Source organism: Struthio camelus, chromosome 3 (genome assembly GCF_040807025.1).
Source record: "Struthio camelus isolate bStrCam1 chromosome 3, bStrCam1.hap1, whole genome shotgun sequence".
Classification (NCBI taxonomy): domain Eukaryota; kingdom Metazoa; phylum Chordata; class Aves; order Struthioniformes; family Struthionidae; genus Struthio; species Struthio camelus.
In genome coordinates this window covers 9479042-9505689 of record NC_090944.1, presented here as the reverse complement: position 1 = coordinate 9505689, position 26648 = coordinate 9479042, and the positions used below count along the sequence as shown (strand labels likewise).

Below are 26648 nucleotides of genomic sequence, written 5' to 3'. Positions count from 1 at the left end.
AAAAAAAAAAAAACAGACAGACAAACCCACCACTCATATGCTTTTCAGGTCAATATTAATGAATCCTTAGGAGAATAATAGTAATAGCCACAGCCACAGCCTTACAGGGGTGCTTTGGGGTACCCAGAGTTTTCCCAAAACCCCGCTTCCGATGTCCGTGCTTCCCTCGGAGGCAGCCTGTGTTCAGCCCACCTACATACCCCATTTAACTCTGCAGTGGGCAACCACTTCTGCCAAGCATCGCTTCCGTGATGTTGCCGCAAGATGAAGAGAGCCAGACACAGCGCACTAGGATCTGCTCAGACAGCAAGAGCGAGCAACGGTGAATGTATGTGGAAACAGAGACACTCTTCCCATTTTACAGAGATTTCCTTAGGGTCTTGTAGGAAGGTTGTAGCCAAATCCGGGGTTGAACTCAACTATTTAATCTAAAAACTGTTAGGCTTAATATTATTCTCCTGAGGCTATATACATGCAAACTAAATTTGAGTATTATCAATTTTTATAAAGATAAATTTTATAAAGATAAATTTTTATAAAGATTTTATAAAGAGTCTTTCACAAAGTCCCATTAGCAATAATATTAACATTTGGGAAAGCAAAGCTGTGGGTCTTAACTCCCCAAACATCTCCAGTATGAACTCAGGGGCACTCGTGTCCAGGGAAGGCAAGAATTAATCTGGTATTCCACATCCACCTCAAAATAAAAGATGATAATGAATGTTATCACTCATTCCCCTGCTTTGTAACCAGCAGGTGGCCAAATCTGAGCCAAAAGGTAACACCCAGCACGGCCCCCGCAGAATGACCGTGATTTAACAAAATTATGGCAATATCGAACTTAAAGTAAGAACTCCCCCAAAAGACACTGGCCAAAAAAGAGGGGCAAGGAAGAATATATCATGAGGAGAATATGACATGAGACAAATAATTTGTGAGTGAAAATGATAGGTTTTAGTCTCTCCCTCAAACTGTGGAGCATTGCTACATTTTGCACTGTGAGCGTGGGGGAGAGGAAAAAAAGGGGGAAGAGAATATCTAAATCAAAACAAGTCACAAGGCATCAACAATCCCTTGATGACAGGAGAGTAGTATTTGTTGGCACGGCCCACGACAGCTGGAGGAATAATTGCAAAGCTGAGCGAGAATATCTAGAATATATTTTTCCTTTAGGTTCGCAGATGAAAGATGCTATCCACAAGTGCTCGACAAACGTTAATTAAACCTACATAGCCCCCTTTGGCAGATCGAGAAGTATTTATCCTTATTTCACAGGGAGGGGGATGAATATCCCACTTTTAACCTAAGGTACCCATTCTTCCTGTTTATGAAGTGGTCGCATAGAGATATATACACCATTAAAAACACAAACGGACCTTTTCAGTCCAATAGCCTTTCCCAGGGCACAGCCGGGGAGGACACATACTTGTTTCTTTTCCCCGCCTATGGCCGCAGCGGGCATCTTGACTCTCTGCGCCAGATCAACGGCGGAGGTGATTTTCAGGAAACTTTAAAGCCACGCCATCACTTTATGAGTTATAAAAAATTCAACGCTTCTTTGCGTTTCCTCTTCATCACACGCAATGGTGATTCAGCCTTTCAAGGCTGACTGGGTTGCATGCTTCAAAACTTCTCCCCCGCTTGCGTGCCGTTCCCTGGGGAACTGCTACTTCTTGACTCCTCTCTACAGGCATCCGCTCTTGCCAAGCCGCTGCTCAGGCCTCTGTGAGCTGCTTACCTAAGTTCAGATTGCAGGCCGTCAGTTAGAGTCCCCCACCACAGGTAGGAGCAAGCGCGTCCTCCTCACTCGCGGCGATCTGCCTGCAGTTACGCCAGCTCCCTTCTGCCGAAAGAGAAGAAACATTTCCAGCATCTCCCTCGCGCAAGGCTCCAATTAGGGACTTCAGTCGCCGGCTCTGGCTGAGCTCCACCTCCCCGAGCCCGAGGCAAGCGCCTGTGGATCCAGTAACAATCAGGCTTCATCTGTCTTCCCTCTAATTAGACATTATATCAGCACACATAACTATTTCAAAGTGGCTTTACGCCTAGCCATCAACAGCTACTGCTGCTGTTCCAAACAGGCTTCCTATTCTACATATATCAATATACATACCGCTCTGCAGGGTGCTACAGAAAAAAATATAGCACTGTTAGTGCAAATTTAATCCAGCGTGCCGAGTTAAAGCAGCGAGAACACATGGAGATAAAAGGGGACAGTGAAGTAATCACCTAAAAGCAAGCAAAAGAGGCAAAAAAAAAAAAAATTGAGACACCTGTACTGGCGGAGGAATAGTAGTGTCAGTAGTGCCTTCTACTGTAAAATAGAGTTTATCCCAGAAAGAAAAATCAGTCCCTTACTTGCTGCATTGACGTGGAAATTTTTTTGTTTGAGATAAGGGTCAGTTTGCTGGATCTACAAAGAGTAGCTGAGAACATCTGCAAGGATGGGAAAAGCACACATAAGCACACAATGTGAACTAAAAAGCCAAAATGCACAGTGTGGCCAATTTTACCATGAGAACAAGCACATTTGGAGCTCTTCCCCCTTAAAAAAGCCCTCAAGGCAGCTGATTATATATCTATTTCAGTTGGACACGCATTTAATGATGCGGTCGGAAAGGAGACTTAAGAATAAGTGGTGTGCACTCAAAGACTGAGACACTAAAAAGCATAAAATCCACTAGTTTTTTAAAAAAAAATCTCATCCCAACATATGTATGGCCTAGAAGAAGCTTGGCTATGAACACAACAGTATAAAATATGTAGTTTAAAACCTCGTTTTCATTCTAACCCCTTCTCTAACGTAGACTTGAGAAGATCCCCTTCCACCTTAGGGCTGAACACAGACGGAGGATGCCCGTGGAGATGAAGAGCATCAGCTCTTCCTCCAGCGGCAGGGGTTGAGTGCTGCCAGTCCCACAAACCCTGAAGCTGGCCAAGCACAGGTCCCTCAACCGCTACTGCGGAAACAGATGCCCAAGCGCAGCTGAGTTTCTCTCAGATCCCTTGGACTTCAAGTTCGGCTGCAACACAGGTCCATCTGTTTCATATGTGGCAAGTAGGCCAAGTTAAAGTGCTCCTCAACCTGAAATAACTGTCAAGGAAATCAGAGTTTGGGGGTACAAACTGCCATTCATATCGTCCAGTCTCATGCTCTAGCCTCTGGATCTTACTCACTCCGCATTAGCAACAAATGTAATGTCATTCAGGTTACGTTTTCCTGCAATAGAGGATGTGAGGACATTTTCCAATCGTCCATCACCTCTCTGACTGCCTGCTGACGCTGCTTCACTGGCCACCTGGGCCAGCCTGCCTTGCTTAAAAACCTACCTCCCCATGCTTCAGGGTCACCTTGTTCAGGTATCGTCACCCCTAGAAACACTGGTAGGCAACGTTGCTTCTGGACAGCTCAGACAGCCGGTGGCACACTGCAGTTGCCCAGACAGCAGCGCCCCATGACACCACAGGTTTCACCATCATCTGGCCACAGTACCCAGCAAGTCAGGAGACTGTTTAGGCTGCAAGCAGCTCTCAGACCACATGGATAAGATGGAAACCTATCCCTACACAAATCCAGTGCCTCAACACGGGAAATGAACACGGTTATAGAAGGGCTTTTCTGGTAGCTTGCACGGTCACAGCAGCTTTCCTGGGGAGACACAAGCTATGGTTTGCACAGAGGCCGTTATAAACTGCAGTATATTGGGGCCACCACTGAGAAGTCAGCTTTGTCATTGCCCCACGCACGCAGACACCATCTTCTCTTTGCTCATCCAAGGCAGAGCAAGTGCCTAAGACCCAGATAAACCTCGGGAGCCAATGAGCTGGTTTTGCAACTCCAGTATTACATGCGTTATTGCAATGTGGCACTATCAGCAGATATTAGCAATTTGGGGCGGGGGGAGAGACACACCATCGGATGCTTGCTACCGCACTTAGTTACCCCATCTCCAACCCTTTGGCTTTGAGGGGAGGCAGGACCCATGGGGACCCAACTGCTCTCCCCACCCAGCCACATGTGCCAGATCCACCCCGGGCTCGTCCCATGCAGCCAGTTGCTGCCTCTGCTGTCCAGGTCACGGCTGCTTCTGCAGCCTGCTCACTCAGGACGGTGGTGACACAGGGGTTAAAGTAATCTGTCAGGACTGTGTTTATTAGTTTTTAGTGATAGATGAAGTCGAAGCATTTTGGCTCAAAATTTCATCTATGCCCTTGGTTTTTAGCTAAACCGATGCTGCACAGCGAGGTAGGTGCCGAGCCACTATTAAAGGTGTCCGCTGCATTCGGAGCGATTCCTGCAGAAATGTATGCGTTTGCGGTACGCTTCCTCTTGATGACACCCTCTAATTGAGGCAATTCCGGACAAGAAACGTCGCTCTGTTTTAACACACACTGCAATGCAAGGCAGCTGCACCAGCTGCAGCTCTGGGCTCCTTCTGACAAACCTTTTCAGTTTTCGGACTGGTTTTAGACAGGGACTTCAACTGCCCAGGGAGTTCTGCCCTCTGAGTAACCCACCGCTCCTGGACATCAAGGAGAAGTCTCCGTCTCCTCGCTCCAGGAGGACGGTAGCTAGCAGGGGTACCCGTCTGCCTTCGTACTGGCGGGGCCAGGCCTTGTTATTGCCTTCTTCACGATAAGAGGCAGAGTACGTTTTTAGCCTTCCCACACAAATACATAGTTGTGCGACAGCCAACTGTCTTTATCGCTTCCCATTTCACTTGGGTGGGTTTTCCCCCCCCCCCCGCCTCAACTTTGCCTAAGGTTATGTTCAGCAAACATTTTTCCTTCAAAATATATTATTAAGAATACAATCACAGTAACATCTGCAAATTTCATTAAAATTGACACTGCCCTTTAAGTGAAAGGAGTTTCCCCCCTCTATATGCTATCATCCATATAACATGATCCATATTACCTGTTTCTAAAAAGGGATCCCAACTCTCCTGCCAGTCCTTCAGCATCCTAAGCACACCTCCACTATTGCTCCGTTGCTGCTCAGGGATGGATGACAGGGCCCCTTTGCAGCTCCCGTGCCCGGAAAAACGTTCCACTTGAGCAAAGCAGCAGTTGCTTACATGACAAACTCTTCCAGATCTTCGTTTACTGAGTCTAATGACTCTGGAAAGATCCCTGGGGAGGGAGCGCTTTACTGCCAACAAGCTCCATTAAGTATCCAAAAACATCCAGCAAGAAGCTGCAAAACAATTTTTTTTTTTTAAGCTGGCCAGCGCACGCAGAACATAGCACAGCATATGCCGTACCGGCTATCTGCCCACAGTTCTGCGCGCCCATTTTGAAGCCAGGAGGCTAGAAGCAAAGGCAACTCTTTCCAAGAGAAGCATTTTAACTCAGGATAACAAAGTGGTACAAGCGGTGCTTTCATATCAATGCATGGTTGCCCCAAATCACTTATCACGGGGGAGAAAGCAGGCTAACTGCAAATAACTTTCAAGCACTGACAAGCGCTACCGGTACAAGAGATATCGTTTAGGATGTGGCTTCACACCGTAGCGCTGCTGATCTAATGGCCCGTTGCTGCTGAAAAGGGAGAGCTCTTCCCCTCGCTTCCAAATCTGGACCCACACGGAGCCAATAGTTTCCTTCCAGCTTGGCTGCCTCAATCTCTACAGAGAAAGAAGTAATCAGATGTATACCACAACCAGCACAAAAAGATCAGCAGGAACACGAGGCTGGGAGCAAAACCTTTCTCTCCAGCACCAGTTAGACATTATATCGGTTCAGCTATAATGCACAACCACACTCTAAAATTAGATAGCTTTATGGTTACAAAGCTGTATCTCACTTATGTCCATTATTCCTCTTCCAGCACAGGAATGAGCTGCGCTATTAGAAATGCTTTTATATCACCATAGCCCTATTCACTCTACAGGAGCAGACATCAATTGTAGTTAAAGTGGTTCAACTCTTGAGTGTAGACAAAAGCTGAGACAAAGCTAATGGCGGTGAAGGACAGGTTGTCCAGGGAAGGGACGATCAAAGGTTTAGGAGGAAAGGGAAAAAAAACTATAGACAACTTACCTGTGCTTGGGTCACTGCTCATTAATGCTCCAAAGAGAGTCACTTCATATGCTATAAATTATGCTGCTCTTTGCCGATTCTCTTATCATCCATCTCGGACAGCTTCAGAGATACTTTTATAGACACAATATAATGGGAACACTTACTCTGAAAATAATAGGAGCAGGGGGAAAAAGTGGGGGCCTCCATTTGAGCAAGAAGAAAAAAAAAATAAAAAAAAAAAAAAGAGACTGAGCAATTGCATTGGATCTCAGCACTCACTTTTCTAAGTTACTCTCTGCATTTCCAACTTCTCCTGAAGAGGGAAAACCTCTTTGAACTTTGAACCAACTCCAGGTTGTGCCGGCAGAAGAGGTGGCTGTTTATTCACGTTGCTATTTCTACCCTCTGCTGATTTGGGATTTCCAGTAAACTTTTTAAATGGGGCAGAGGCTGAATGGGAAAGCTTTTAAATAAATTTCTGGAGACCACAAATACTGTGCTCAAGGCAGAGATATAATCCTTTCCGTTTATGCTATTAAGCAAAGCTCAGTGTTCAATAGCTAGTAGCCAGCTTCTGTCCTATTTTCTTTTTCTAAATCATGGCTTCAAAAGTGCAACTATAATGCAAACTTTATTTCTTAAATATTTAAAGAATTTATTACTGCACCGAAATAATATCCAACGTCAGACATTAGCATCCTACCAATATCTCTTATCAGGGCCGGCAAAGGCCAGATTACTCTCTGTTCCCATATGCCTTCTAATCTCCTGCCACTCTCACTGATAAAATAACAATAATAGTGAAAGAAAAAAAAAAAAGTTCTTTAGTCTAGAGGTTAAAGGTTGAAAGAAAGCATCACTTGCCGAGACGAAAAAAATCCTTAGACTAGAAAGCCTAAAACATCCAATTTCAGGCTGAATATTTTGTCAGTTCTCCCTCCCCACCCCGCAAAACAGCTGCAACTATGAACCGTACACTTCCAGCCAGCGTTTTCTGACACATCACCTTGCTCTTACTGCAAGAAAAATCTCAGAGGTAAGAGCAGCTAGAAACAAAGACACGCTTGACTGGCAAACCCAGGAGTATTAGTATAAATTAGCTCCCTAGAGACCTAGGGAAGGTTTCCCCTCCTCCTCAAAGCCAACAGCTTTGCGATGCCTCGTGGCAAGCCCTCGAGACGGAATTAAAAGGACACGTTAAAGCTGGCAGCAGTGGGCTCAGGTGGGATGAAGTGGAGGACCCCGGTGGTTCAGGGAGCAGCATGACCCTCTTCCCGTCAGGCCGCTTTTGGTGCGGTGATGTGTTCACCTTCCTCCTCTCCCTACTTAAAAGCTAGCCCTGGAAACACTTTCATGGGAGCTGCCAGGTAAGACCTGAGCTCTAGCCCATAACATCCACGCCAGCTGATGGGACGAGGTGGAGGCACTGGGTGATGCCCGTGAACTCGTCCCAGAACCCCAGCCACTTCAGGTTGGGCCCCTGTTGCTGACATGCCCTCCCCGTTCCTTTCCATCGTACGCATATTAACATGCGAAGCAGGCACCTGACTTTCCAGAGATGATATCATAAATACTCAAACGTCCAGGTAAGTTTTGCTGCTGCACTGTCCAAAGCAGGTCCTGCAGCAATGAAACCCATTCTGCCAACGAGTCCAACAGGCTGCCCAGAGAAGTGACGGGGTCGCCATCCTTGGAGATGCTCAAAAGCCATCTGGACACGGTCCTACGCAACCTGCTCTAGGTGAGACTGCTTAAGCAAGGGGTTTGGACCAGATGATCTCCAGAGGTCCCTGCCAACCTCAACCATTCTGTGAGTCTTCACAGCAAGGTAGGACAGACTCCCCACTCGGTACTCTAACAGGAAATCTCGTTCCAATTTTAAGCATCATCCTCACAGCAAGATGTCCACGACCGTCGTATCAGCCTTTCTGATGCCTGCAGGAGGTACACATTTTGTCTTACAGCACTTGTGCTGGCACAATGTAGGGGTCGGCACTTGTGTGGTGATGGGCTCCAACCCCCTTCTCAAGGCAAAGCCTGAATCCCCAAGTACTTCTTCATCCTTCATCTTGTATCTTAGGCACTCTTCCAGGAATTTCTATCTTTGCAAACATCTAACTCTTGTAACAGGCACTGCAGAAAGCCAGCAACACGAACCAACACCTTCTGCCACACGCTTTGGAGCCTCAGTTCATCAAAAATAAGGCTTTGCTACCTCGCCCGTACGTACCAGCAGTGCAGACAGGCCAGTCTGGGCTGCCTGGATGTGACACTGCCCCCCACAAACGCCCCAGCAGCACCTACTCCAGGTTGTAGTTAAAGACAAAGATGAACACTCCCAGCTCGACTTTTAGACCCTAGGCAGAACCGGGAGGACCGGCAATCAGAGGAGAAAACATTTGCATTTGTAAACTAAGAGAAATACAAATGTGAAGTCACTAAGTGACAAGCATGGGATTCAACCATACCCCCCTCCACCCTGTCCAGCATCCCCCTAACCCTATTTGAGCAGGAGAAAACAGGATGCTTCTCACTCTTAGCTCACAGCTTTGGAGACGGAACCAGCAACAGGGTCCCTGAGAAACAAGCACCTTCCCGTCATCAGCATCGGCGACCAAAACATCCCGACACACACATGCCTGAACCCCATTGTTCACTTTCAGAAGTGAAAATTTTAATAATCTTGTCGTAATTCTGCGTAGATCTCAACACTGATTCCCACTCTTCTTCCTTTGATTCGCAACAGGAGGAGGAAGGAGCGTCAAGGAGGAAGAAACAAGGGTTTTGAGCAACAACAGCTGCTACATCAATACCGGCTGATGGAGCAGCAAGCAGTTGCTGCCTAAGTGAGAGCACTGCCTTTTGGAGAGGACTTTATAACCTCAAACGTGACTTCAGCTGTGTTTTTTTCCTAATCAGGAGTCAATTATCCTGCTGAGAGATGACAGGACAAGCCTGTAAAGTAAATCCTTTCCACATTGTGGCATGCCAGGGCCTTCTGGGATCAGACCACGCGGGAAACTTCCTCGCTCACGCCAAAGTTGGGAGGATTGTGCTTGTATTTCCCGAGAGACCTCTCTCCAAACGACCACACAAACCTTCAGCGCAGAAAAGCTGCATCTGACAACATGAGCTAATGTACTTTTATCCAAAGCGAAATTTCACTACTCTGTCTTTTATCAAGCCTGACGCTATCGAGAAAGTGTTTACCTTGAGTTGGCTATAGATTTTACTCACGGAAGCAAATCAAGACGACCGGCAAATATTACCTACCTGCTCTCTGCTTCCCAACAGTTACTATAGTAATACAAACAGCCTGGAGAGCCCCCTTACTACTTTTTTTCAACACTTTGAGATAGCCTTACTGTAGCAGATAATCACTGGAACATTTTCACATCGCAAACAAGTTTTAATCTGTTCTCAGGCTTTGTACCTTGGCGTGTGTGTGTTAACAGTCTCCCCCACTATCCCCCTCCTAGAGGCCAAAAGGCCAGATACACATAAATTACTTCCACCAGAACATGCTCCCAATACCCACTTCGGGATAAGTGTGGAATATTGTACTCGGGAGGAATCGAGGGATGTGAGAGGTTATTAAAATCAAACCAAAATCTGGCCAGTCTCCAGGGTTACCAACCCTTTTCTTACGAAAGCATTTTTTTGTGAGCACCAACGTCTGAGGCCTCTGCTTTGCAGATCGGCTGCAAAACAATGCTTGCAGCGAGACAGAGCCCGGCTGGCGCAGGCACGCTCATCGCAAACAGATCTGCCTCCCGCACCGCCACACGTCGCTGCTACGGTACCCGGGGCATGTGGTGGAAGAAAACACCAAAGTGAAGCCACCGCCTGGCCAGATCCAACGAGGCTTGTCTGACTACGAGGAGACTTTCACCGCAGGCTCCGCTCCTTGGCCTCCGTCCAGCTTTCCAGCTGATCCATCATCCATATGCAACATCTTTTTGGCAAGTCTGGATGCAATTTGAGTTTGGACTCATTTGCCTGGCTGGCACGTGGGTTAAAGCTGAGGTATCTCTTATTTTGGGGGGAGGATATTGCTGAAGTCTGAGTGATAAAGTGTGCCTTTGCAGTCATCCCCTGTCACCCCACAGTGCTCCAGGCTGGCGTAACCCAGCTCTTCTCCCAGCTCGCCCCATAGCAGCTCTCGGAGACCAGTCCCAGCAGGCTGCTAGCTGGCCTGAGGGGACACTTGGTGTCTGCCCAGCTGCTGTTACCTCTACAGCAGAGAGAGCAAGCGCTCAGCGAGAGGCCCCCCAAACCACACTTATGCATCAACATGAAGAAACGGCTGACAGGCAAAGGTCCTTCACAGCGAACATGTGAAAAGCCTGAAGACCCCTAACTCAACATAGAAATCACAGCTACAAGTCCAGTAACTCTCTGCCTGCCCCATGAATGTTTATCCCTGCCTCAAATAAAAGTCCTGTGTGACATGTCTGAAGAGGAACGGTCAGATTCTCCCCCTTCCCTTTGGGATGGGGGCACGAGACAACAGAGCAGTAAGAAGAAATTGCTCTAGAGTCTGTCCCAATAGCAGAAACAGCATGAAAAATACAGCTAGGGAATCTGCGCCGACTGTCTCCCAGGAGCCGTTCAGGAACGAACCCGGGAAATAGCCCGGAGAAGGGCAGCAGGGGAGCTAGAGCCACTGTCAGACAGAGGATAGTTGGGCCTGCTTATTTAATACTGGGAAAAAAAAGCAATGCCGAGAGGATAAGGAGGATGGAGAGTTTCAGACCTGCATCAACACATTATGGAGGCTCCTGCATGCAACATGATGGTTTTAGCCTCACTTGAGTTCCCTTCCTCGAACCCTCCACGTGATTCATGAGGAAATGCAAGCAGAAAATAAACGTACATGCAAACAGTGACTTATTCTACCTAAATCCGAACCAATTCCTGGAGGGGCAGGGAGGAGAACAGAATCCGAACTGATACTACAGGCTTAGCAAGCAGGAGCATTTCAGCACATACTGCCGTCTTTGTAATTCGGCCACAAAGGCGGACTGTTACAGTCCTACCATTACGGCATTGTCCCAGACAGCCCAAGTATAAAATTCAATAGCCTGTATTAAATGAAAAAGCCTCCTGGGTAATGGCGCTAGCTGGCTTGTTGGAGCTCACCATTCACAGCACGTCGCTTTCCAAGCATCACTGTATCGCGGCGGGGATCCCGGCGAGGTCTCCAAACCTTCCCTCGCTCCAGGCTCACAAATGAGGTTTCCCCTACCCGGCATCTCTCCACCATGAAACATTTTCCTGGACAGAGCAAACGTCCTCACATAACTCAGCATTTTACAAGCCTTTTCTACGCTGGCTATATTACTCAGTCAATGCCCTCTCCCCTCCAAAAAAGCACAAAAAAAAAAAAAACAAACCGAACAAAAGACGCGGTGTTTCAGTGCTGACCAGGAAGAGCTGATGCCTCTTTCAGCGGGAGAGGGAGACACATTAACACCCTCTAAGGTCTGTCCAGCCAGAAATAACGTCAAAGCCAAGATAACAAGCAGCCAGTTTGGCTGTTCTTATCCTAGCTAGATTAAAAATTACTCTAAATTTACTATCTTAATAAGCTTCATCTTAAATTGTTAACTGTAGGCTGTCTGTGGGCTGGCAAACCAGCTAACTGCAGCTTCACACAGGCATGTGTAAAAATGAGAAAGAATGATAAAACTAATATGATAAGGGGGCAGGGAAAGAATAAACTCCAACCAACACTCCATCCTCTGGAGCAAGCAGGGGCTGGGGCACCCTGGGCAGTGGTGAACCCCAGATCAACCTACTGCTTCTGGATGCCGTTCGCTCCCCTGTCTGCCTCCTGCCACACGCTTCTGGTGCCGAGGGACTCAACAGCTGGGATTGAGGACGCTGTGAACGCTTGAGGTAGCTCAGCATGCCCACTGCACCTGAGGTTATGAGTCTTGGCAAGCCAAGTGAGGCTTTGGGGAGTTAGTGTTATTGGTGTCTGGACAAATCTGTGCAATGAAGTGACTGTACATTTGTTTATATACTTTCCCGTATAGAAGAATGAGCATCAGCCTCCAGCTAGAAGGGTTTTGGCAAGATGCTGGCACGGCAGGAACAGTCGCTGCTCCCCAACAGCACTGAACATGGGTGCAAACACCTTGAAACACGGGGATGGCCGAGACAGACAAACACCAGTTCCTTCAGCTTCTCTAAACAGAGCAAAACCCACCAAGAGAGCTCAGACAAGTCCTAATGACTGTTCAGGTTATTTGGTTTTAAAAGCAGGTATCAAAGGGAGAAAGGAAAGGAAAGGAGGAAAGAAGGAAAAACATGCCAGGGCAGGAACAGCCATGGCAGCCGACAGGAGTGGGTGAGGACGCCCCAGGACTTGGTGGAGAAGCCCAAAGGCCAGAAATGACTTGGGACCTCTGGGTGATCTGCTGAGCTCTGCTTCAACGCTGAAGAAGAGGGAGGAAACACCTAAACAATCCTTAGCTGAACCGAGACCCAGGTTTCCTGGGCTGCCCACAGGGCAGGGCTTTGTGGGAGCCACAAATCACCTTAGGGCAGCTCAAACACCAGGGCTATGACCCAGGGCAGATATTCAAAACCACAGCACAGCCCCAGGTGTGTCCGTCTGCGAGGCCTTGCATGGCCTGCTGCTTCCCAGGTGCGCACTCACCGCAAACTTGAGTCTACAACCATAGATATAAAGATTTTAATAATGTGGTGCTCTGACAGTTCACCTTTTTGGAAGCCACAGCACTACCAGAATGAATATCACTTTTGCACAGCACACGGGATGGAGGGGCGCGACTTTCTCTCGCAGAATCCATACTTCTCTGATAATATCAGTTTATGTTTATCTAAATGTGAACTACTCTCTGTTTAGATACTATTTCCCCTCTAAGCCAGCAGAGGGGGAGGAGAAGCTCTAACATCCAGAATGTTTCTTGTCCCCATTTAGAAATCCTGAAGCTGTTGCAGCATACAAAGATGCATCTCATATCCTTACGGGCAGCACAAGGCTACACAAAGTCTTTCAGGACTCTCTGTTCAATACTACATTGTCCTGGTCATTCAAAGCACTGAAATGCATCAGGTTTATTCATAGCTTTCCTGATAGGAAATTTAGATTAGACATGTAAACTTCTGCTTATTTAAAGAAAGGGTCCTGCAGTTCACACAAAATTCCTAGTTTCTTTGACGGGTGATAACTACAGCTAAGAATTGAAATAAGAGGACAGGCCCTCAGATACCTAATGGCACTTTCAAGCTCCTAATAAATAGGACTTTAGGACCATTCAAGAAGAGGGAAACTAGAACTGCACCATGACCACAAGCTCAGGTGAAAAGGAAAGAGGACAGTCAAAGATAAGGAGCACCTTCTGAAAGAAGAACAGTTAAATTAGATTAGGTGCTTTTCAGTCTGAAAAAGAGACTCTGACGGGGCCACGGCAAGGATCTACAGAACCCAGAACAGCATGGAATAGGCAAACTTGCCAACAATTCACCGTGCAGGAGTTTATTAAATTAAACTGGTTGGCAGCAGGTTCCAAGTGACCAAAAAGAGGTGGTTCATCACACAACGTTATAGTTAACCTGTGAAACGACTTGCAGCAGGACAGAGGCCAAAAGCAGATGTGGGTTCAAAAGGCAACTAAATAAATGAGAGAAAGATCCCAGGGCTGTTAATTACAAAAATACCTTCCCTGGCTCGGAGAGCACCTCACCTGTCAACCACTGCAGACTTCTTTCCCTCTGCGGAAGGAAAATAGCCAAGAAAAGTCACCCTGTTCCAGTACTCTTCCCAAGGCCGTTTGAACCGGCCACCACTGTAGACAGAACAGACCTTTGGCCTCCCACAACTCAGGTGCTTGTTTGCTATATTCTGAGGCAACTGTAATTTAATAAAGCAGTACAAACCTATCTTTGTCATTAATGAAGCTGTTTCCTGCAAAGCTTTCTTCTTCTAGGCTGTTACCAAGTCACTAGGGTGGTCGGAGAGGAACTCATCTTTTAAGTATTTTGACGGGGTAGCTGAGCAGGCAGCAAGGCATGACCCACGCTGCCTGCAGGCTCTTCCCCCTTCATACGACCAGATATCTATCTGTCACGAGGGGGAAGAGGCTGGGGGATCTTCTGGAAAGAATAGCTTTGCTGCCAAGCCAGAAAGCCTAAGGCGATGCTTGGAGAAAAGTCTCCTGAAAGTATGTTCTATATTCTAACCCCAGCCCAGTTATTTAAACATCTAGTGCCACAGAGACAGTCGTGTATAAGAAAGATTTGTTAAAGATTCCCTTGAAATAGATTATTTTCTTATCCCGCTCTATAGTAACCACAAACAGACCTTGTTTCTAGCATCTCGCCACTCTTCCAGCTCTCTGCAAAGAACAGCCTCTTGCTCAGCTATCTCCTACTAACCTAACTTCATATATGCAGTTGTCTTGCTGAATCACAATCTTCTGCTTTGCAAAGGGACTCCAAACCTGAAATCCTGGTCTCCTACATTCATTCCTCCAGCTACCAAGCCTGCAAATGCAGCTCAGGTGCTGAAGGTCAACGCTGAGCCTGCTGCACACACCACCAGCTGCAATTAATGTTCTGCAGGCGAAATTACACCCTCAGGGAAGCCTACGCAGCCCTGTGGCCTTCTGCGGACTGCACAGCTGCCAGGCTGCAACTTACTACGTTCTGCTCTAAGATGTGCAAGGCAAAAGAGAATTCAATGGTATCGACTTATTTTAGCTACTGAAGTCAGCAGATCTGACTCTAAACACACATCAGGATTAGATCTGTCGATTAAGGTTGGGGCATGAAGGCACCGCTGGTCAATGAGAACATCGTTTGCTCTTCACGTGACCTCTCTGCTACTTCCGATTTTATTATTCATCATCCTGTTTGTTACAGTAGCTAAGTCCCAGCTGAGAAAAGAGAACCCACCGCGCTTGGCACACTGCAGAAGTTGGGTAAAAAGACTGTCCTGAATCCAGCAGTCTAACAGGCTAAGTCAACACTGTACTAGGTAGGAATAGAACATCTGAACCAAGGGCACACAGCATGTCAGGCTATACTGGTTGAATATACAAGTAAAGTTAAGAAGCCACACACACACACACAAAAAAAAAACAACATCATTTTCTACTTCTTGCAGAGAACCACGCAAATTCTCTGCCCTTCTCCCAGGATGTATTTCAACCAACCTGCTGAACACTCCAGTCTTAAAAGTGTATTATTTTGTCCTTGTTCTTTGTTGATGAACACCCTCCGTTTTAGAATTCATCATCCCATTTTATCCCTAGGGGAGTCGCCTGCTGAGATGGTTACAATAAACTTAATTGTGCAGTGGTCTCAGTCAATCAGTGCAGCTCTCACACTCACCTCCTGTGTCTGCACCTTCATTTTATGTCCCAAGCAGAGTGTCCCCACTTCCAGACACCTACAGTAAGCAGTTAACCGTTTCAGTCTGGCTATACCACTGCACCAGATGGATCACAATGTTCCAGTTAACCAGTATTTATCAGCTAAAGTCCCTTGCAGAAGCAGGCTTAAACTATTTCTAGACACCTCATAAAGCATGGGCTGGTTATCACTGTCCATTAGTATGCACACAAGATATTTGAATGTGTAAAAACTCCCCATGAAATAATGATTTTTCTCTTCCACTTTCAGAAAAAAACCTGCCATCCTTACTATGGCACAGACAACACGATTTCAAGTTCTTCTCTCTTCCCCTTTCCAGGTCACAAGTCAAGCCAAGTGCTTTTATTTCCTCATTTGCCTGACTTCACAGCATGCCTCTACAACTAACTTCTACATTTGCCACGGAAGGTCCCTCATCCTTCTCCCTTCTTGTCGAGCTCAACACCTACTCCAGGCTGGGACAGAGGAGGTGAACCTTTACTCTAACCCTAGGGCCTCCCCAGCTCTTCAGCAGAGGAAGCTATGTGTGACACGCTGCTAAATTATGCAGCAACACCTTTAGTATGGATTCCCTACAGCCTTGAGCAGCTACCAGCAGAGCTGCACCAGTTCTGAGGCCTGCTAAAACGGGCACACCAACTGCAAGTGGGATATGAGCAAAATTTGCCACTTCAGATAAACGGAACTGAAGCACTCAACATCTGCTTCTTCCAAAACAAAACAAGACAGAGTTAAGCCAAGGGAGCTTGTATTACTAGTAGTGTTGCCCAAGCACACAGGCTTAATGCTGCTCCCCACTGAAGTTAATTTTAAACCAACATGAGGCACCACAAAAAAAATCTCATCCTTGTAATGTTGTGCAGTTACTTACTGAATGAGGTGATCAACTGGAAACCGTCCCTCTTCTGTACCCAACTCTACTCATTTGTCTGGAGGCTATTAGAGAGAGGAAAAAAAAAAAGCAGTAAGTACATACAAAGCAAGAACAACAGAACAAACCAAACCCCCCCAAGAAGTAGGCCAGCGTAGCAAAGCAAAACAGAGTACCTCCACTGAGGTCAAGAACTGAAAGAGCCAGCAAAGCTCGAAGCAAAGCCTCTAAAGCAAACGCTGTCGTGTTTGGAATCGGCTCGGAAACCGGCCGCCTCAGGAGGCTCTCAGGAGCATCAGACCTGATCCATCCCACCGGGAAAGTGGGATATTTACGTAAGAGCGCGGAACTAAGAGCTGCACAGAAGCAGTTCCTACGAACCCAACGCACTGCACCTCGTCGGGACACCAATGCACCACCACACAAGTTACTAACGCACAGAGCGGCGAAACAAAGTTTTCCCACGCTGGCCAGTGCGGGCAGGAATTACTCTGCCAAGACACAGTCCTGAAGAATTAGATGGGCTGTGATCTGCTGTGCACCAAAGACATTCCTTCAACAGTTTTGTTGTTTCAAAGTTTATCCCTTAATAAGGAGCCACTCAACTTCTGCTTACATCCATTCTGATTAGGCAAAAGATTACCTATAGGATGACGCTGTGATACAGAGAAAAGAAAAAACCCGTCACTAGACGTACATGTTAATATACATCAAGCGCAGCCCAATTATGCTTCAGGGAGACATTAAATCCCTGTTCAATTAATAGGGACACCTCTTAAGATGAGCATTAAATAATTCCCTACCATGTAGCAAGACAACCGGCTACTTCAGTAAATTGGAATAGAAATAAATCCACCTCTCTCTACCAACCCCAATCGCAACTCGTCCGTAAAACAGCAAGGGGCCAGCAGGGAGGGAAGGGGCGCAGAAGTGCTACTACTGCAGTGCTATAGGGGTGCTTATATTAAGGACTCCTCATTAGAAAATTAAATAAAATGGATGCCTTTCCTGTTTATCAATAACAGAGCTAATGGTTTTTATGTAAATGGCATTACTTGCCGTCAGATCTGCATGAGACTCGAGCCATGCAGCCCCATCTCCCCTTGCAAGCGGCTCCCCTTCAGGCAGCCAATCTAAATGCAAATCATAATCAAACGGCAAAACCAAGAGGTTTCTGGATGATACCGAAAATTTAAAACTGGGGACAAAGCATAACTGTTTGAGAGAACATCTCTCCTCTTGCTGGGAAGACCTGCTGATCTCATGCTGCTTTTTCATCCTGAACTCTCACAAAAATTAAAGCGTAACTCGGTTTTCATTTAGCACGGTATTATTTACCTACACAGCAAAGTGCTACCCCTTCTTCCGTTCTAGGCCCTGGGTGTTCAAACAAGCAAGGGAAAAGTTTTTCCAGCAAGCTATTGAGAGAGAACATCTCCCCAGGCTGTTTTACCCGCAATGGGAACGTCCCATCAGCAAGGACATTACATCAGAGTCCCCTAAAAAGTCCCAATGACAGTCCCTTTTGGACTTTGCAGAACAAGTAGCACTTCCGCATTTTCTGGGGAAAATTCCTCTTTGGAATAGGGTCATCTGCTTAAGGTGGAGGCAGCGGGTGTTATTATCGGGTGGTTATTAGGAGGCAGAGCCATAAAAGTGCTGTCAGCGCAAGCAGCATCGTTCTTGTACCAGAAAAAGGGTTTTTGTTTTTGTTTTTTTTTGTTGTTTTTTTGGGAAGAAGGCACAAATCCTGCCCCCCGCCTGGAGAACGCATCAAGCCGGCACTTTGTCGGCACCGATTAAAGCAAGGCACTAACGGCTAGATCTGAAAATATAACTAATATTAGAAACCGGGTCGCTCCGCAAGCGGTACGCACAGAGGAGAAACTAACGACCCAAACGAAGGCCAAAAACCTTTCTGCCAACGTGTCTGCAGCACGAGCCTGCACGCGGGTCCCCGAGGAGTCCTGCTCTACCCACCCCAAGCAGCCGAACGCCGAAGGCGCCGTTCCCACGAGGGGGACGCGGCCTCAGGGGCGGGCGGCTAATTAACGGCAGAGCCGCGCACACGCTCGTTACACGGGCGAAGAGCTTAACGCTGTGCGTGTTTTGAAAGCGCCCACCACAGCAATACTCACGGAGCGCAAGCCCGCTAATTAACGTGAACCACGGCGAGCCCGCTTCTGCCGATCAGCCAGCGCGGCGCAGCGAGACGACGCAGCCCGGCACGCACCTGGCTCGCCGCTCGGCATCGCTAACGTTAAATAATTTATCGTCGCGCTTCAGTGCCTAGCGGCGAGCGTACAGGCTGCAAATAAAGCACCTCTTCTTACGCAAGGCCTCGCTAAATCTCATTAGGAGGGTTTGACCGCCCCTGGAAAGAGGTCATTAAAAGTAAAGGAAAAAAAACACCTCAACCCTGCCTACTTTCCACCAGAAACTTTTCACGCGGACGAGCGTTTCCGAGAACGCAACTCCTCTTTTTTTTCATGGCTGCTTTGGCATACTCCGCGGTTAACCCGTTACTCACAGATCTGCTGCTTTCTGCACTAAAAGGCTGGCTTTCCATCTTTGATCCCAACTTGGGACCGCTGCGACGTCCTCCTCCTCCTCCTCCTCCTCCAGCCGGGTGAAGCAAGCGCTGGAGCACAGCCACGCGACGGCGCTTCCCCAGCGAAAGGGCACCAAGGTGCCAAGGTACGGCTTGTCACCAAACCGACTGCCGCAGGGTCAACCTGCGAGCGGGTGAAACAAAGGAAAATCCCCTTCCTTTCCTGTGCCACCTCAGCCGTTTCAGCAGGGCGGCTCGCGGGGCAACCCCGCAAACGGGCGCCCTGGCGCAGCAGCAGCCCCGGGACACGAAGGAGCATGCAGCCGACTGCGCCGCTCCGGAAAACGCGTTGTACAACCGGTGCCACACAGCCGCCAGGGATTTCACACGCGGCCACCGTGCGCAACGTAATCCGATTTAGCAGTTGTTTGCCGCCTTCAGCTGTCAAACCGCAACCGCGGTACATTTGCTGCTGCAGCACGCCCGGTCACAGCTAAAATACCTTTGAAAACCAGAGTTGTTTCTTTAGCAAAGCTATTTCCTCCAGGAAACGGCATACCCCAGCGCCAGCAGCGCTGCTGTTGCCTCTGCCACCACTCGCCCGGTGCTGCACACAACCTCAGCCACCAACTCAGCCAAGAAGTTAGGTGCTAGCAATAAAAAGATTTCCCCCGACAAGGCAGAAACATCAGACAACCACACAAACCCTTGCATGGAGGGATTTTGCGATGGGAAGGAAGAAAATTGGAAGTATTTCCTCTTGCAAACAGCTTCCTGATAGCTCCCCGTCTTCATCCTGAAATTCAAGACCATGTTGAAGTTGCACGGCAGTATATTTTATAAAACACGCTTTCCATGCGGTCACACGCAGCCTGCGCTTTCCCCAGCCAAAGCCGAGGGTTTTCCCTTTGCAAGCGTCCAGGTTCACGCAAGCCAAACTGGTCAGTTCAGCACAGCCTTTTCTTCCTGCCTTTTGTGAGCGCCTTCATGCCATGATGAATGTGTAGAAATGCAAAGCAGGAGGCCGCGCAAAAAAGAAGCCAGTGCAGGAGGTGGCTTCATTTTAAAAAGGAGAGAGGCAGGAATGACTTATTGCCTCATTAAGGAGCTCCGGTCTGCATTTTTATTAGCTATATTTAGACATAAATGTTACCCCCCTCCCCCAAAGAAAAAAAACAGTTATATTCTTAACATATGGTCCTGGACAAGTCATATGGATATCAGCTAAAATAGACGCAGCAGATTCTCCAAAAACAGGCACAGAAATCAATTTAATGATGCACGTGAGGACCTTTAAAAATTGCAAGTACCATCAATCAGCGCTAGGGAGTGACAGGCTCTAGCTACCGCAGGACTATGTCTTTCTCCCATCCACAGACAGCGTATGTCTGTGCATATCACAGATGCTAAAAGAAGAGAATAAGAGTAAGGGAAGGAAAAAAAAAAAAGTAACAGCTCTTGCTTGCTGCTAACAAACGTGCAGATACTCACAAATCCTTCCTCTCCTTTTCAAGGAAAAGGGACCGCTCTCAGCCCTGTCCGTAGGCACATCCAGCTACTGCATCATGCCCTATCAAGGCATCTCAACACTTGCTTGGACACAGCTTGAAAAACACATGAACGTGAGGCTTTCAGCAGCTCTCTTGTGCTGGATCTCACCACACCTTACAGACCCCAGGTAAAGCATTTCTCCAATGCTTGTATTACTCGGTCAGGTTTCTGACTTCGTTACGTGGAGCCTGACAAGTTTGCAAGCGGTTCACTGCAAGGAAAAGCCAACTCATGCTGTATTTATTTTCCAGTGGAGAAACTGAGGCACGGAAGAGGAATAACCTGCCAAAAACTCATTTATGATCTCCGTGGCGAAACTGAGCCGAGACCCCAGTCTTCAGCCTCTCAACTGCCAGGTATCTTCTACTGCCCTGCTGCAGCCCAGCGTCACCCCAGGCAGCTCCCTCCTCAGCCGGTGGCCTCCGAGCAATGCCAAGCTCCAAACTTACTTCAAAACCTACTCCAAGCGTCAACGTATTCTGGCCTGCATAAAGCACAAATTACTAATGTAAACGATGCTTCCACCGCTCAGCGGCAAAGAGGAGCAAAGCTTAAAAGTCCAGCCGTACGTGCAGACGCTTGCACTGAACGAAACGAGGGCACACCCTGAGCAAACATGCCTCTCGACCGCTAAACATACGTTTCTGTGCTCTACGTGGGCAGCAACTGCTGGCCAGGACTTTTCAACTGCAGAAACTGCGCTGCTCACTGTAGGGGGGGGAAAAAAAAAAAAAAAAGAAAAAGGCAAACTAAAACATGAATACTTTTCCTCCTCGTAGTCAGAGCCAGAACGTAAGAAATAAGCAACGCAGATATTCCCATCGCGTCCTGCGCCAATATCTGCCCTGAGGCAGCACCCAGAAGCCAGTGCTGAACCTGCACCCCAACGCAGCAGCACCCAAAACACTCCATATCCTTTGGTCTAAGGCTCACTTCCAGCTCACATGAGTTAACTTTCCTGGAGCAGCCTCCATTACAAATAGGTAGAAAGAAAACCCTGGAAAACTCCTTTCTCCCTTTGACATCGAGGACACAACGGGCCAACCCCATCAGCGCACACCAGAGAATACGACCATCCAAAAATACTCCTCCGGGAGAGCTGCACCGTTTCGTCTGTCCCAGGAGGACACGCTCGCGGCAGTCGGTGCGAGGCCTGGCTCCCCACTGGGCTCGCGCCGGCCCCGAGCCCCCTCCGAGGCTGCCGGCAAACAGGAGCACGGGGCTCTCGCCCCGCCGCGCTTCCTCCAGATAGCCGAAACCAGACTCCAGCGCAACCGCTCTTCGCTGACAAGTAAAAGCGCTTCAAGCGCTTCCCCCTCCCAACCTCACTTTGTTTTAAACTGCTGAAGAATTTCCTCTGCGAATGCTCCCAATCGTGGTGGCTCACGCTGGGTTATTTTTAAGAGCACAGAAGCAGATTTGCAGGACGCTGAATGAGGAGAAGCGAAGCTTTCATTAAGCGATAATAGCCCAAACAACGGTCACGATTTCCCAAGGGTCTGAACACCGCAGCGGACAACGAGCTTTATTTCTCCACAAAACCCCCTTCACAGGCTTGGAGGGTTTGCTTTGTACAATCTAGGCTCAAGTTGGAGAGTTACAACGAAAAGTTCTTTGGTGCAATTTCCTCCAGCTACGCACATCTGACCACAGATAGGAGAAGCGGTGGGAAAAGCCCCTTTACTTAACCTCGCTCTCCCGCTTGCTGGTGCATTAAGTCCCCCTTGGAGCTTGCTGCCAGTACGTCTCCCCATCGAGCTGCACGTTCCCGCGTGAATGGATCCCAGCTAAAGAAATGGCCAGTCCTATCAGAGCCAGGAGAGGTGAAAAAAGCCCTCCACCTTTCTCTGTAGCTATTTGTAGCACCTTCAGTTAGGGCACATGGTGACTCTCATTAAAACGGCCAGCATGCAAGAGAAACATCCTTCAAACCCGATGGTGGAACCTTGTCCAGAGGTCACATCATCTCTTCCCTCTTCTGAGAGGGGGAAAGATGCCACTAAGAAGACCTCATACAGTCTCCCAAGTTAACCAGCACCCAAGGCTTTGCCTTGAATAAGGCAGTTTTCAGTGCGTGAGATGTCATGGTTGGCCACAACCACCCTAGCCTTTCGGTTTTCCCTCTTCGGGGCCATTCCACTTCTGAACGTTTTTCTCTCTCTTCAGCAACAGCCCCGCTGGTCCTACTCTGCCAACCCACTGAGCCCCAAGGGGGGGGCCACCCAATTCAAGCCACCCAATTCTAGACGTAAGCAATGCGGACATTACATCTAAGCTACCTGACTCAGCTCTCTATAGCTAGCAAAAGCAGCAGACACTTCCAGGGCACGTGACACTTGATTGGTTCAAGATGTCTACTTAGGACAAGATGAATTCTGCTTTAAAAACACCTGGTTTTTTCTGCACTGGCTATAAAAGCAAACCTCACCATTGGGGTGGGGTGGGGGGGGGTGGGGGGGAAGGAAACAGCTTAGCTACATCTCTATAAAAAAATCCCAACCAAAGTGTCTCCCTCTCAAATACCATCCTCACCTTAAACAGCAAAGAAGCTAACTCCATCAGTTCATTACCACTTCAAGCCAACGTAAGCCCGCACTGCCTTCAGGAGTACTCCTACCTCCGGGTCACCTCTGCTCTCCTCCTCTTCCTTATTCAGCAGGAGCGTGGTGCGTCTGCCCAGCAAACTGAGGTTAGAACTAGCCCAGCAAACAAAAAACACCTTAGATTCAATCCAATCAGTTCCCAATCTGGTCTACCACACAGCCAGGACAGAGAGACCTTTTTTCAGCTTCTGACAACTTTAGGGGGTTGCGAAACCATTTGCTAATCCTCTGCATATCTGCCAGTCAGTCTCTCACCAAAAGAGCATATGTACTCAAAGGAGAGGAGAAAAAAAACCCACAAACACACACACACACCTTCAACATCCTTTACAAATATTTCTATCACTGCTACTGGTGCACCCTTACCAGGGCAGCTGCCACGAGCTATGGAGGTGAGAAATGCATGCACGCCGCACCCCTTTCCCCTCTCCACTGTACAGACACAGGAAAAGGGTTTCCAGGTTGCCTACCACTACCTAAGGGAGAAGAGGAAAAGGCATTTAGAGGATATTATTCAAAAGAAACCCCAGAGGCCTTCTGTCTGGATGCTCCGCCTCATTTTTCCTAGTGTTTTCAGGCTTTACAGTAATTCTGAAGACGAAGCAGGCAGGAGGAGATCAGGACTTGCAGATAAAGCGTGGAACAGATTAAGGAAATCCCAGTACAGTACCAAACTCTGAGACAAGACCATACTGTCTCCACGTGTGTATAGATACATACACATCTATATGAACTCCTATACAGCCTGGAACAAACTGCTTCATCCTTTCCCCTTTTTCAGCACTCCCCGTAAAATTAGAGCTGTAGCAATACCCTCTCTTATCGTCTTTTTTTACTGTAAACTTCAAAGACTCTTCTGTCACTAAGCAAACACGAAGGACTACATCATGTCAAGTCCTTTAACTTGGCCAGGATCTCCACTGTCTGCACAATGGTTGTGCACGTTGTAAGTGTAAGCAATTGCATGCTCTGCCCAAAATTTGGAAATTAAGGATGCCAAATATATGCAGGTACTGCCAGAGACCTCACAGGAGCACATCTCCAAATCAAAGCACATTGTTTCCCACCCTCATCATCAAGAGACTCGCCAGATGATCTGGAGGTCTGTCTGATCAAGACAGCCAAAGCTGTCAAACCTCTGCAGCTGGCTGAAGCGCACGCACCGGCAAAGAGTTTCCTCCCGACACCAAACAACGAATCCAGCCCCTTCGATGTTCACTTCAAATTGGAAAAGCTCTCAGCACGATGAGGGAAGAGCCCGTCACGGCAAGAGGAGCAGCTACAGGTGACAAAGGTGTGTGCCAGCAGCCGCCGCTTGGCGGATGAACCTCTGTCTCCGACTAACAGGGCGGGCGCCAGAGGCCGACTGCAGGCAGTGCTTTAGCTGCAATCAAGGAGAAGGCAGGGAGGCTTTAATAGATGGTTTGGAGGATAGACAGCAGAAGTGTTTAAAAGGCAGCCCTGACAGTCAGCGTAACTTCAGTTAACAAGCGGTATTTGCAAGGCCAGAGTCCGAAATGCTCCTCAGCTTCCAGGCACGTAACCATTGCTTAAAGATATAGCATTATAAGAAGGAACCGGGCATCAGCTGGCTGAACAACTAACCCTAGCCAGATGCTAAAACTACTGGCAAACAGGTCATTTATATATCCTACCCCATTCAGGGCCCTCCAGCAGGCAACAGTCGCGCACCACCACTCATGCACCTGTTAAACGCACATGGTTTGAGAGATTCACCGCAATCCTGAGACCGTTTGCCAAATGACACTACATTTTGCGGTTCAGGGGAAGGCAAGTCACAGCCCACCTCGTTACGGAGCAGCCTTTCCGCCGTTACCTTTCCAAATCAGGTTACACAATAAGTAATTCACTCCTACACATATAGGAGCAAAAATGCCCTTCAGCATTACTAATAGTTCTTAGGTTGCTATGATCTTAGTAGAGTGCTATAATCTTAACAGAAATAAGATCAAAGAGGTTTTGTTACACAATTCTGCAAATTACTTAAATCAAGTAAGAACAGCAAGGTTAAGTTAAGACTTCTGTGCCACTCTACCCTTCCTGCCTGCCTATCAGAGTGCCTACGAACAACAAAATCAAATACACCTGTAACTTTGAGGTATGGTGCAACAGGTATGTATTCACCACCAGGGATCCAAAACTGCCCCTCAGAAAGATGTGCCGAGTGTAAGTTATGTCCGTTACCTTTAAAAGACGTCACTCTCAGAAGAGAGTGGTTATAGATAACGTCTTGGAAAGATTCAGGATTGTACTATACTGAGTCTTCATTGCCATCAGTGCCCTTCACAGTAATATGTTAAATGTTTCAATCACATAATGAATGTGCTGTGTTACGTTTGCTCTCTGGGCTACTGAAGATCAGCTAAGAACTGATCAGTTGTAGGCATAAAGCTTCCAAGAAGCTAAAAGCTACAATCAAGATGGTATTGCCTGTATACAATCTGCAACAAAAGGCCGTCTCTTTTTCGCATCTTAAAAAAAAAAAAATAAGTTCAGAATTTACGTAAGCTTCCACCAGATTCACAGTACCAGCAGTGAGATTCCTGCAGTCGCTCAAGCGGCATTGGTGACAAAGCTGCACCTTTACTCGTTTTACGGCAAGGGTCATTCATGCCAGCAACAAAACCCTCAGCTGCAAAAACCAAACTTTCCAGGAGCGTGAAGGAAAGGCTGCATGGTAGCTCTGAAACACAGGAGAAGTTGCAAGTTTTAGCTCCAGCTCTGCCACCAGCTCTGCTCAGCTCATTCTGACGAGTTGGTCAACTTAGGACACCCCTTCGCATCTGCATGTCTTAGTCCGCAAGCATTAGCGCTTTGTCATTTTGCGGAAGTATCCCAAAACACATGGGGCTATCAGCGTTATCCTAACCCAAAGGAAGAGATGCCACTGCCCGTTTTTAAAATTTCTTCATCCCTGCACAGGGTAAAGCTTCTATGGAACAAATGATGCCAGCAGATACCAGCACTGCGTCTGCTGATCTATGCTGAAACCTCAGCCAGATTGTCTCATTTTTTGGATCTCATTTGCAACGGATTAAGAAAGATTATCCCAGGGGTATGGCAGCGGACCAGAGCCCGGGAGATCATTTCAAGACATCTGTAATAGCACAAAATTAACAATGTCTCTTCAATTCTGTCTTAAGACCTCACTCATTAGAGAGATAAGGGTTTTTATTACCTTCAAACAACGCATTTATAAACAACCCCCCCCCCATTTCTCCAACAAGCCTTTTATTACTGCCATTATAAGCCCTGGACTCTGCTTTCTTCCCCTTGAGGAGCGGTGAAGTTAATATCTTCATTTCCTCTGCAATGAAACTACCCATATGCATGGTCCAAACAAACTAGAACTACACCATTAATTTCAACTTTGTCCACCCCATCGACTATCAATATTTGACAGATATTTAGGAAGGACCGCAATTTACTTAAATTCCGTGGATTGTGCCCACACAAGCAGGCATAGCAGAGGATGAGACAACAGACACGCTGGTTTGGATTTGGGGGACAAACGCTCGCAACTATATAACCGCAGACTTCTTCGCTGGAGACCTCTTATCAAAAAAGGAGGTCAGGGAAAGAATTTAACCCAAGGTCCGGGAAAAGATCAGTGCATCCC

At 47.5% G+C, this 26648-nt stretch overlaps 1 protein-coding gene across 42 annotated transcripts in view; it reads right to left on the bottom strand.

Annotated features, from left to right (window-relative positions):
• EXTL3 (exostosin like glycosyltransferase 3) overlaps positions 1-26648 on the bottom strand; it is a 151846-nt gene that overhangs the window by 91261 nt on the left and 33937 nt on the right. For 25 of the 42 annotated variants that reach the window (XM_068936798.1, XM_068936814.1, XM_068936819.1 and 22 more), the window contains one exon: positions 16304-16368. The gene's annotated coding sequence lies outside the window, so the exon portion shown is untranslated. Of the gene's footprint in view, positions 1-1738; positions 1955-15390; positions 15449-16303; positions 16369-18833; positions 19162-19560; positions 19657-20345; positions 20896-26648 lie in introns of those variants that run through there. The other 17 variants (XM_068936792.1, XM_068936785.1, XM_068936808.1 and 14 more) reach the window with 8 other exon arrangements.